Genomic DNA, 12,634 nt, shown 5'->3' with positions numbered 1-12,634 from the left:
TATCAATCTGTTGTCTGCTACAACAGTTGCAAGTATTATACTAGTAGTAATATAGCATCCTGTGGATGGACGATGCAGTGGACAGTGGGAGAAAAAGCTCTCTTTGCATACCACGCTGGGTGATTCTCCACTTGCCGACCAGAAAAGACGAATTGCAGGTCTCAGTTGCAGCACCCCATCCATGTCTGATCTTGCTTTAGCAAATTCAGCAACACTCCCAGAGACTTCTTGTAATCTATTACAGTTGTAAAAGAAACAGACCGGGAACAGCTTTATTTCACTGAATGTTTTTTCAAAGCTCATTTCAACGTGTTGAAGTCATGAATGAAAGTGCAAACTGAGAGTGGATCACATGATTATTAAGGTGTGCCATGTGACATGTTCAGCATTGTCACATTTGTCTAGATTGCCCCTGATATCATAACTGCTCAAACACTGATGATTATATCTGAAGAATTATTACTGATGGCAGCAAAGGTTGAATGGAGCTCTCTGTCTGTCTGGCTAATTTGTTGCCCTCTGGAGGTCAAAACACAAACTGCATTATGTCACTGTAACCACCACAGTGATAAGAATTGTTTTTAAATGATGAAATATGTCAGTGATGCTGATATTGTGTTCATCACAGACGTTCAGGCTTCATGTGGACATGAATCAAAGTGAAAGCAGAGAAACTGTAATGAATCAGGTGCTGTAGAAGATGGAGAAACAGAGCCTGACAGCCTGAGATCAAACATGTCATGTTGTTCACGTGCTGTCAGTGTGGTGCAAAGAAACCATGGAAACAAAGTGTGAGTGAAATCAGTCCAAAGTAACAGTAAGTGGAGCAGCAATGGCGCCTGTGTTTGGCTTTGCCGCCGCTGCTACAGCTCGTTGGAGGCGACAGTGGCACTTGTTGTTTGCAATATAATATTTGCTCTTTTGTATTCTGACTTTGCTTCTGCTGCTTTAACTTATGATTGGGATACACTCTTAAAGATCAAAGACACAATGGAGATCTACTGTGACAGCTGGGACAGCAACAGAAAAACTTTTCCTCCTCCTCTGGTGTGTTCCTTACCTGAGCGCGTGCTACTATGCACAACCTGCGGCATTTCCACCCTCAAGAGATGAAAAAAGGGAACGAGGGCCGGCGTCCAGGTGAAATGGAGAAGGTACCGGAGGCTAGCTGCTTGGCTGTGGGGTGACTCTTGGTGCCTGCGACCAGTTCCTCTCCTGTCGTTTGCTGGGGATGTTACGCCGCCGCCTGGGACCCGAGCCCCATTGCTCGAATGCAGTTTGCTCACTCTGTGTCCGTCATCCAATTTCCGTTTTGTTGGTGACAGCTACGTCTGCTCATCGATCAAGGTTTTTCCCAACTCTGGAGTCGCCGCCCTGCCCAGCAGGTCCACAGGTTTGCACAGGTGTTTAATTCAAGTACCGCTGCAGTCAGCTGTAGATTCCGCAGATAAACCGTCATCTATTCGGTTCACCCTGCTTAACGTTTGCTCTATAATGAACAAATCATTTATTCGAAATGATTTTTTATATTAAAGAGTCTCTAGATTTTATGTGTCTGACTGAGACGTGGCAGCAAAATAAGGATCATGGCCACTAGAATGAAATCTGCCCGTCTGGCTGTTCTGTCATTGGAACTCCACGTCTTTTAGGACGTGGTGGAGGACTTGCTGTTGTTTACCAGGACAGACTCATATGCAAACTGATGACCTCGGACTTCTTTTCTTCATTTGAGTTACGGATGATGAAGGTTGGTTCTCTGAAAACCTTTTACTGCATTTTAATCTATCGACCTCTGGACCTGCTGGGGTCTTTCTAACTGAATTTAACGACCATCTGACATCGATCATTAACCCTTTAAAGCCGGTCGGAGTGGGCACGCTCCCTTTTTATGTAACTTTTTTAAAATCCCGGTAGCACTCCAACCACGTAAGCTAGCGCAATATTTTTTTTTTGCATATGAAACCGGAGGAGTTGTACTTACATCTTATGCCATCAGCTTGTCCTAGGTCACAGTTTCCTTCCACATATAGCTCTGCAAAAACTGCATAAAAAGCACTTGCTGCAACAAAAACATAATATTCCTGAAACACGCTTTGCCAATCCGATCAGCTGTTTGTAACACTTCCTAGGTCCATCAGCGTGAACTATCGCGCGTCCGCCCTGACCTGCCCGAAACCGGAAGTGACGTCATTCTGCGGAAATGTAGTTTTTTTACCATTAAGGACTTATGAGCCTATACTGGTGTTTATAAAAGTTATGTTTGACTTTATGACTTTCTGTGTCGATTCTGGGATGCTTAGGACTCATATTGCACTGCTGGAAATAGTTTATTTTGATGCATATGCTGCTTTTTTGCAAATTTACATTATAATATTTATTTTTGTTTTTCCTGCAGTATATAAAAATTGGTGTATTTCAAAAATAAAAATATGAAGGCACTCAAAATAATTTTCCTGTGGTGGGAAACTATTTTGTGCAACTTTTTTGTATTTACAGTTTTGAGGGATAAGCCTCTTAAATATCTCTATATGTTAAAAAAAAACAAAAACGATTTTTTGCACTTTTTTGCAATTTATGTAATTACTATGCACTTAATGCATACATATTATTAAAATTTGGGCTATAATGGTTTTATTGATGTATATCAACTTGAAATGCTCCCAGAAATGGCTCTACAACATGTAAAAATATAATATAAGCTCTGGCAAACTTGGTTCTATGGTATGTCTTAAAGGGTTAAACTGGAGAAGGTTGTTATATTGGGAGACTTAAACCTTCATATTGATGACACTTCCTGTAACACTGCTGCTGAGCTCATCACTATGACTGAGTCTTTTAACTTTAAGCAGCATGTTTCTGGCCCCACACATACAAAGGGCCACACTCTGGATCTTGTTTTCTCCCTGGGTTTAAATATACATGATGTATGCGTGGAAGATGTCAATGTGAGTGACCATAGTTGTATATTCTTTAATTTGTCATTTTACATGGATCCTTCACCGCCTAAATTGATGATCCAAAGACGGATTATAAACCAGGATGCTGCTAAAAGGTTCTCTGCCATGTTTGTCCCTTGCATGGCTCAAAATGATATGGATTCACTTATTTTGTCTTTTAACAATCAATGTAAATCTATTTTAGATACGGTGGCACCTCTGAAACTAAATGTTGTCCATCCTTCAAATTTCTGTCCTTGGATAAATGAAAATATTCGAAATTTTAGGAGATATTGTAGGAAATTAGAACGTTTATGGAAGGCATCCAAGCTTGAGGTCCATAGGGTACATCTCCAGGAATCAATTTTCTCACTTAACGACATGATAAAAAATGCCAGAACTGAATATTTTGCTAATCTAACAGCTTCAACAAAGAAAAATCCCACAGTATTGTTTGATACAATTAAAAACAGTGTCTCTCCTGATATTCCTCATGTACCAGTCTATACTAAATCTGATTGTAATGACTTTTTAAACTCTTTTGTTAATAAGGTCGCTGCCGTCAGGTCTAATATTTCTCCATCATCCTCTCAGTATCACACTGACATGTTGCTTATATCTGGTCCTCTTTTACTCCTGTTACCTTACAGGACATCAGTGCTCTGCTTGGTCGAATGAAACTGACTTTAAGCCACCTTGATGTACTTCCTCCATCATTTTTCATTAGTGTGTTTGACTCTATTGGCCCCTGTATTCTGGAAATAATTAATACTTCTCTTTATACTGGCTCAGTTCCCAGCTATTTTAAACAAGCTATTGTTGAACCAATATTAAAGAAACCAAATTTGGACCCATCTCTTCCAAGCAGTTGCAGGGCAATATCAAAATTACCATTGGTGTCAAAGATCTTGGGAAAAACAGTTGTAGAACAACTTAACAACTTTTTGGAGAAGAACAATTTTCTTGACATTTTTCAGTCTGGTTTCCGCAAATTGCACTCTACTGAAACCGCTTTGCTTAAAGTGTCTAGTGCAGTGGTTCTTAACCTTGTTGGGGGTACCGAACCCCACCAGTTTCATATGAGCATTCACTGAACCCCTCTTTACTGAAAAATAAAATATGATTGTTTTTACTGGTGCACAAAATGAGCCGTGCATGTCATGGCGGAAGCTCTGCCGAACCCCTGAGACCAACTCACCGAACCCCTAGGGTTCGATCTAACCCAGGTTAAGAACCACTGGTCTAGTGACATTCTGATGGCAGCAGACACTGGAGAGTACACCGTTCTGGTTATGTTGGATCTCAGCTCTGCTTTTGATACTGTTGATCACAGCATCCTGATAAATAGGCTGAAGGACTTGTTTGGGATTACTGGTGTTGTTTTAAAATGGTTTATGTCGTATCTATCTGAGAGATCCTTTACTGTCTGTATGAATCGTGTGTTGACGGAAAGATCAATTCTGCCTTCTGGGTTACCTCAAGGATCTGTTTTAGGTCCTATTCTCTTTTTGCTGTATACACTCCCTCTAGGCCACATTATCAGACGTTACAATAATATTTCTTATTATATCTATGCTGATGACATTCAGTTATACTGTTCTTTCAAAGCTTCTGAGTTTTATAAATTGTCTTGTTTAAATAATTGTCTGTCAGAAATCAAACAATGGTTAAATGACAATTTCCTTCAGTTAAATGCAGATAAAACAGAAACTTTGATTATTGCACCTGATCACATGCTCTCAGAAATTAGGCAGCATATCAGTTTTTTAGACCCTTCATTTCAGTCGAGTCTCAGAAACTTTGGTGTTATATTTGACAGTTCAATGTCTCATGAGAAACACTCTAAACAACTTGTCCAGAACTGTTTTTATCATCTAAGAAACATTTCTAAACTCGAACTACTGGTGTCAAAGGCAGAACTTGAGATGATTCTCCATGCTTTTATATCTTCTCATTTGGATTATTGTAACGGTCTTTTTACGTGTCTCAACAAATCAGCTCTGGATCGGCTTCAGTCTGTACAGAATGCAGCGGCAAGACTTTTAACTGGTACAAACAAGAGGTCACACATCACTCCAGTTTTGGCTTCTCTTCATTGGTTGCCTGTTAATTTTAGGGTTCATTTTAAAATTTTAGTTGTAACTTTTAGAGGTCTGAACAGTGAAGCTCCCCAGTATATCTCTGACCTGTTGAAACCTTGTGCTTCATCCCGAGCACTTAGGTCTTCAGGTCAGAGGCTACTGGTGGTCCCACGTACTGGGTTTAAAACACGTGGGGATCGGGCTTTTCAGGCACTGGCACCGAGGCTGTGGAACTCTCTGCCGTTGTCTTTACGCTGTCTAGACTCTTCTGACTCCTTTAAAAAGCAGCTGAAGACATTTTTATACAAACGGGCTTTTAATTAATTTTAACTTGTATGTTTGATCTTATTGTGAAGCACTTTGTGATTTTTATCTGTGAAATGTGCTATATAAATAAATTTTACTTACTTACTTACTTACTTACTTACTTACTTAACAGAGTGAAGAGCAGCAAATGAAGCACAGAGGACACAAAAAGGAAGGAAAATAGAAAAAAGGTCCATCTGTGTCCTTTCAAACAAGCAAGCTTCAACGTCAAGGACTGAAACATGAATCCACTGAGAACCTGAGCGCTCCACCATCCGCTCCAATTACACTCACTCCAAACAGGTCATCTGTGATATCCAGTCAATGCTCTGGGCTCCCGCAGCCTCTCCTTCGAATCTCTGAGGCTTTCTGCTTCTTCAAAGCTGTCCTCAGGTGTTCCAGCTTTGCTCCCACGTGCTGCTCACAGCCAGTCGGATCATGACTTTCATTCTCCGAGCAGATGCTGGAACAGATCCAGACTGCACAGACACTTCAGGTCAAAAAGCTCAAAGTGACAAATGTGTCCAGAAAGCATCGGCAGAAATATGCCTTCTGACTGCTCAGACTGAGTCTGACTCAGAGGAACTTTCATATCCTGACATGTGTAGACATGAAACCTTGTTGCAGCTTCAGGTGTGAACACACTGATCCCAGATCAACTCTGACGTACTGTTTGCATCACTTGGAATATCAAAGCTACAAATGTTTCTCTGTTTCCTCACTTGTCCTTGTCTCCTTCTCCCTGTTTACAATTTTGTCACATCACTTAGCCTGTCAAGCAACTTCGTGCTGGAAAATCTCTCCTCTTGCAGAACTGCACCACCAAGATTTGGATTCCCTTCACCTCCCGTTCCTTCCCCCTCTCCTGTCTCCTGCTTCGGAACCTCAGACTCAGAGGTTGGACAATAAATTTGCTAGTCAACCACCCAATCAGTCAACGACCCCCACCTCCAGCTGAAAAACAGCCTCGTTACAAGTAAGCTGAAGTTCTCCCCATGTCTGTGTAACAGCAGTCTGGCGAGGAAGGAGCAGCTAGCAGTAGTGGTGTGCGATACTGCATATTTTGGTATCGATCTGATACCAAGTAAATACGGGCCAGTATCGCTGATATCAATACCGATACTTTTCAATAAATAAAAGTATTTGTACATTAAGACTTTTTTAGCTAATAATAATTATAATGCATCAGGCTGTTTTTAGTGTCACTTTATTAGGCTCACTTATAAATGTGAACAGCCCAAAACCTTTGCATTATTCATTACATAAAACTCAGAACTAGGCATCAGTTATGTTACACGTTTGTGCAGTTATATATGTTCTTGGTTTGTTATATTAACTGACTAGTTTGTGTACGGTGGTACTGTGATTTATGTTTAAAATCCTGCTTAAACGTTTTTTAAAAAAGTAACTTACTGAACAGTAAAAATTTAAAAAAAAAAAAGGAATATATTTTCTAATTTCTCCTTACAATCACGCCTCGCCGGCTTAAAACCTGTACTCTGTTCTCTGTTGTTGTCGGTGGTGATAAGTACGGCTGGCAGTGGGAGAGCTGCAGCCGTTGAATGTACTGTTACAGCAACCGTGTGATTATTGTAAAAATAAATGATGCTGCGAAGCATGAAAATGCCATCGGGTCTGCCGTGGCAGTTTAGTTATTAATTTAAAAACAAAAAAAGGCCAAGGGCAAGGGTACCTAGACCTGCGGTATAGAGTCTATTGGGGAGTGGGATTGTGTGTACAGTGTCTATTTATGTCTGTCTCCCGTTGGGTGAGTGCTGAGTATTTGCATATGAGAGCATGAGGGTGGGAATGGATGTTTGATTGATTGATTGATTGATTGATTGATTGATTGATAATACTTTATTCATCCCGACATACATAACACAAACATCATATGGGGTTGAAAGGTCAGAGAGGTATTCAATGGAAAATGCACAACATGAGGAAAAATGAGGAGAAAACAGAACTCCCCCCCCCCCCCTCCCCCAGACTGAGCTCCAACAGGGAGATCAGTTTGAGAACAAAAAAAGCAAAACACCTCAGCACATAGCACATGAATCATCACATCTCACAACATAGAAGACATAAGCTTCAAAGGCATTTAGAGGGGGTGGGGGAGTGAGTGCAGGTCTGTGTCAGTGTACATGCGTATGTGTGCGTTTGTGTGTTCCGTGTTCAACCGAGAGAAAGTGTCCCTTCACCCTGTTAAACAAAAGTCAACAATCTTCGATCAACGCACATGGCCTAGTAGAAGGGACAAAGAGTTCTGACAACAATCCTGTTATCATGGAAGAATATTTGTTGTGACTAAATAAAGCGCTATACAAATACAGGCCATTTACCATTTACCATTCTAGTCATCTTCAACCTTGGCAGGCCTTCAGCTGGTGCCAGTGGGATAGCCGCATGAGTGAAGATGGTGAATGTTTAGGTTTAGTGCGAACAACTGCATCCAGTTTTACAGATGGTCTAATGTCGATCACTGGTCACCAATTCTCTCAATTCCCATTGTTCTTCTCCAAGATCTTATCCATATTGCGTTCTAAACACAGTCTGAGTACTCACAGCCCTGCCAATGGTCTATCATGTTGGCCAACCTTGTGGGATTTGAACAGTTGTAGCTGCTTCTTGTACTTCGATAAGCCAGGTCCGAGCCAGCTCCAATCAGCCAGAACTCTATTATTGTGGTCTCGAATCGGTAGATGTCATTCAATGTCCTCCATCGAGAATGTCGCCAGACACACAACGCAACCGACCATCGAGTATCCAGCAGCAAATGTCTCCACAGGACAATCGGGCTCTCCCAAGCCCAGGAAGGTGTTAATTCCAGCACAAGACCAGTTGTTCAAATCCATAATTCTTTAGGTTTTAGAGAACAAAACTGAGAAACTCTTTGAGAGTTAGATAATAAGCCAGACTATACAAAAGACATGAGAAGTCAAGCACAAAAGATAAGGGAGAGGTAGAAGGAGAAAAATGTGACTGCCTCTGTCAAGAGCCAAGAGAGAAAAAATAAATAAATGACCCCTCATCTGGGACTCTCCTCAGCTCTTTCCGGGAGAGTGACACAGTTGCCCCTCCATTGATCTTCCTTGGTCTCTTGTGCTCTTAGGGTCTCTGGATGTCTGGAGCCTGGATCTCCTCCATACCTGCTTCATGCCCTGGAAGATGGGGCTATGGCCCCCCACACCCTCTAACAGATCATTACATGAAGGAACCTTTTGAATAAACTAGCTAACAGTAGATAACAGTAGATACTAAATAATTTTTTTTATTGTGCAGCATGTAGAATCAACAGCGCACAGTGTGCTTTGAGGTTTGGAGCCAAAAAGGATGTAGTTTGTGTGAGTGAGCACCCGTGTGTACACCTGTGAGCATGTGTGCGCTTGTGATGGTGTTGTATTTATTATGTTGTTCTTTTTTGTTTGTTTTCTCTTTTTTTTTTTCTTTATCTCCATACAGGTTATCCAGGTGTTTTGTTTGTTTTTCTTTTTTTCTTCTTCCCCTCTTTCTAACCATCTCTTCTCCCCTCTATTTTTCTTTCTCTCCCTCTCTTTCTTTCATTTTTCTCCCTGTCCTATCACACAGTCATGTCTGTTCATCTGGACGTTGCGTTTTCAGTGGGAGAAACGTTTCACTCATCCAAGTGACTTCTTCAGTCTCAGCTGACTGCAGGTTTCCCCAACTGCGTTGCAAGTAACGCATTACTGCCTATCTCTGACGGTCCACAATATTTCCTACATGTTTCTCTTGATTAATCCACCATTTTGTATTCACTTTAATAATGTAATAGTGCAGCAAAGGCACGTCTGCAAACGGGATTGAGTTTTTTTTAATGATGAGAAAGGGAATAGAAGATGAAGTTAATGAATGTGAAAAGTAGCAAAGCAGAGATGGTATTTTGGCCATTTCCAAGGTTTATTATGTGTGTATTGCATTGTGTGATCTTTGAAACAATATTGAAGTAGCAGTAACATTTAGAGGTATGTAAACATTGAAAGTAAAAGCATTTCTGTTGTTCAAAATAATAACTCACTGTGATAAATTCCACAATCCCGGACTTGCTGTTTATTAATGTATCTTATAATCCAGTGCGCCCTATTGTGCGAAAACTACGGTAATTTTTGGAGGTGTTTGATTAAGGCTGGTAAGTTTGAAGTTTATTTTAAGATCTACATTTTGTACAGATAATTTGTATTTTTAGAGAAATACTGTAATAACTTGGGGGGTGTAGTTTTTGTGCAGGAACTTCAGAAACACACTTAGGGTTTAAGAGGTGAATAATTTGTTTTATATGAAAATACAAAGAGACTATGTGAAAGTATCAGGTGTTACTATGTGATATCAGAAGTGTAGCAGAAATGCATTAACTTGTTAATGTGTTTGTGTTGGTTTTTTGTTTTCCAGAATCTAATTGTTGTGACTCATTAGCAACCAGCCCAAGGTGCCTTATTTCTGGTCACCGTCCTTGTATGTGTGCGTCTTAAAGCTTTGTGGCCAGCTGAGGGTGATAAGTTGGGATGTGAAAGAGTGAGCTGTAATTACAAAATGTAATACGGTGGCAGCCATTTCTGATGGGGAGATGGTGGTCAAAGTGACGTTGTTTGAGGAGTTTGCATCAAAAGTGCAGCAGGAGTTGTCATGTATAATTAGGGGGAATGAGTTAGGAGGTAGAGGTCCCCCTTATGCCATACACATTAGTGCTCACACTCAGTTTTTCAAGGCCTCTGCCCTTCCTGTGTCAGAAGAGCTTTTTTCAAAGTAGAGGATGATTTGCTTCCCCTGGCTCCTGTGACAACCCTGAGGATGACCTCCACAAAGAACAAGGGAAGGTTCTTTTTGGCCAGGACTCTGCAGTCTATTTACACCTACAGGCCAGTGGACACTCTTTCAAGGATGAGGATGTAACATCCTGGACAGGGAGGAACGCTGGTTTGAGGGCAGAGTCAAGGAGGCCATTTATGTGAAAAGGGAAAGACCATCTCTGAATCAAGGAGGGGGCCTAAGGGTACATCTGTCGCCATCTTACAATGCTGTGATTGCAGCCATTCCCCAACTCTCTGTGAATGGTACTCATGGCCATTGATAAGTGGGTTTTGGTCAGTGGTTGTTGATCAATGGTCATGAGAATTTGCATAATTATGATTAAGGAACTGACCTCTCAGTCCATTGTTCCTTCAGTGGGCTGGTTTCAGTCATTATGCAAATGTACTGTTTATAAGTTTGGGGAAACCTGCAGTCAGCTGAGACTGAAGAAGTCACTTGGATGAGTGACGAAACGTTTCTCCCACAAAACGCTACGTCCAGATGAACAGAATCAACTTTTGGAGAACAATGGATAATATATCGAGTGCGGGAGAGAGTATGAGCGTGCAGCGTTTAAAGCGTGGAAGTACTGACCTTACTTTGAGTTTGATTGCATAAAAAGTGACAAAAACATTAGCGTCCGTTGTGCGTGGGAAGAAAACTTCTTTTTACAGCAAAAAAACCCCTAAACTTCCGAGCAAGCACCGAGTGCGCTACGACGTAATGGGAAACTCACAGAGAAACTCGCGGATTCTTCCACTGACCGCTGCACACCTGCACCAGGGCAAACCTCCGCCTACCCCACTCCTGCTTTACAGGTGAAAATAGAGCAACAGGACCGCTAGTCTGTGACTTTATTTATTTTCTGCTGTGTTTTACTTGCATCTATTTGAAAGACTGAGTGTAAACACACAAAAAATATTTTATTTTATGTGCTGGAATGTGCAGAAAATAGGTTTAAATGTTAAACAAATTTCTTCCAGTGAGAGAATGTTGCAATTTAATTTTTGCTTGAGAAAAGATTAAAACTAATAAAACAAGTTTTAAAAAGAGACTTTTCCATTTGATCACATTTTGGATGATGGATTATGCAGAAAAAGTAGAATTGGGCTGAAAGATCTATCGCTTTATCACCTGTTCAGGTTGTAAATTATGTTTTTAAAAAGTAACTAAGTAACTAATTACTTTTGAAAATAAGTAATCAGTAAAGTAACAAGATTACTTTTTGGTAATCATTAATTTGTTTTCAAGTAACTTGACCAACACTGCTGATGACTGTCAGATCTAAACTGTACCTCTAAAGAAAAAAGGCTCATATTCCATATAGTCAGTATTTCAGTATCTTGATGACATTGAAGTAATGACATTGATGTCTCTTAACTTTTTAAAATTCAATTACTAAAAGATGAATGGATAAGATATGATAATGGATCCAGAACATGTACAGACTTTTATGTGTAGAAACAGCTCATAGATGTTGATCTGACTGCAGCCTTTGACCTTCATCAGTGTGTTTGACTTCAGGGTGGTTCAGAGTAATGTTGACCTTGTTAACATGAAGCTTCTCTGTATCTGCCAGTGTAAACAGACATCTGATACATCTAATATCGTCACACCCAGACTGTTGACTGTGTTTGGAATAAAACGTTTTATATTGCAAATAGTCACAGTGAGTTTTCCTGTTTCCAGTCTATAGATCCAGTCACACTTTCTACCTTCACCTGTGCAGTAAATGGTAAATGGCCTGTAATTGTATAGCGCTTTACTTACTACAGTAAAGATTGAGAGCAGAGCTGAAACCAACCGTCCAATCAGTGAGCACCATCAACACCTGAGCTTCAGTCAGACTGAAGATGTTGTTGTGTGAATGAAATGATTGAATGATGTAAATATCCAATCATGGATCTGGTCATTGAACAGGTGTGCTGATTGAGGATGTGATGTGTCAGATTACTGGAAACGGTGGGACCAGTCTGAGGCCACCTACAGGGCAAGTGGGGAACAGCAAGAATCTGAAATCATGAGATTTTGGTGAGTGAGAAGTTAGAAAAAAACATGATGTTTAAGGTGTGTCATGTGACATGTTCAGTATTGTCACACATGTCTAGATTGTCCCTGATATCATAACTGCTCAAACACTGATGATTAAATTTGAAGAATTATTACTGATGGCAGCAAAGTTTGAATGGAGCTCTCTGTCTGTGCTGATTTGTCGCCCTCTGGAGGTGAAAACACAAACTGCATGATGTCACTGTAACCACCACAGTGACAAGAAGTGTTTTTAAATGACTGAAACACTGAAATGATGCTAACGGCTGTCGTTAGGCTCACTGATAGCAATGCTGATGTGTTCATGTCAAACAATGGCTCAGGTCAGACTCCATCATCCTTCTCCAGCGTGAGGCTGCCCTCAGACCCACAGGAGCTCTGACCTTTGACCTCCTGACCCTCACAATTTTAGTCTCTTTACATCTTTAAATGCAAATTATTCCAAACTATAGCAGA

The sequence above is a fragment of the Neolamprologus brichardi genome, chromosome 3, assembly GCF_056152115.1.
Source record: "Neolamprologus brichardi isolate AB-2024 chromosome 3, ASM5615211v1, whole genome shotgun sequence".
NCBI lineage: Eukaryota > Metazoa > Chordata > Actinopteri > Cichliformes > Cichlidae > Neolamprologus > Neolamprologus brichardi.
The sequence above is the reverse complement of the archived record's forward strand: the minus strand, read 5'-3'. Positions refer to the sequence as shown.